Raw genomic sequence first — 483 nt, 5'->3', positions numbered from 1 at the left:
TGGGTTCACATTTATACTGAGCATTATTGTCCAACCAAAAAGCCTTCCAAAACTCAAAATGGATAAAGGACTTAAATATATGATGGGAAACCATACAAATACTAGAAGAATCCAAAGGCAACAAAATCTCAGACATATGCCGAAGCAATTTCTTCACCGATACAGATCCTAGGGCATTGGAAACTAAAGAGAAAATAAACAAATGGTCTACATCAAAATAAAGAGTTTCTGCACAGCAAAAGAAACCATCAACAAAAGCACAAGAAAGCCCACTACATGGGAGGACATATTTGCCAATGCTATCACTGATAAGGGTTTAACCTCCAACATTTATAGGGAACCCATACAACTCAACAAAAGGAAGATAAACAATCCAATCAAAAATTGGGCAAAGGACCTAAATAGACTCCTTTCAAAAGAGGATATTCAGAAAGCCAAGAGACATGAAAACATGCTCAAAGACAGTAATCATCTGAGAGATTC

This window comes from Myotis davidii, unplaced genomic scaffold, assembly GCF_000327345.1.
Source record: "Myotis davidii unplaced genomic scaffold, ASM32734v1 scaffold226, whole genome shotgun sequence".
In the NCBI taxonomy this organism is placed as follows: domain Eukaryota; kingdom Metazoa; phylum Chordata; class Mammalia; order Chiroptera; family Vespertilionidae; genus Myotis; species Myotis davidii.
Note: the sequence above shows the minus strand (reverse complement) of the source record.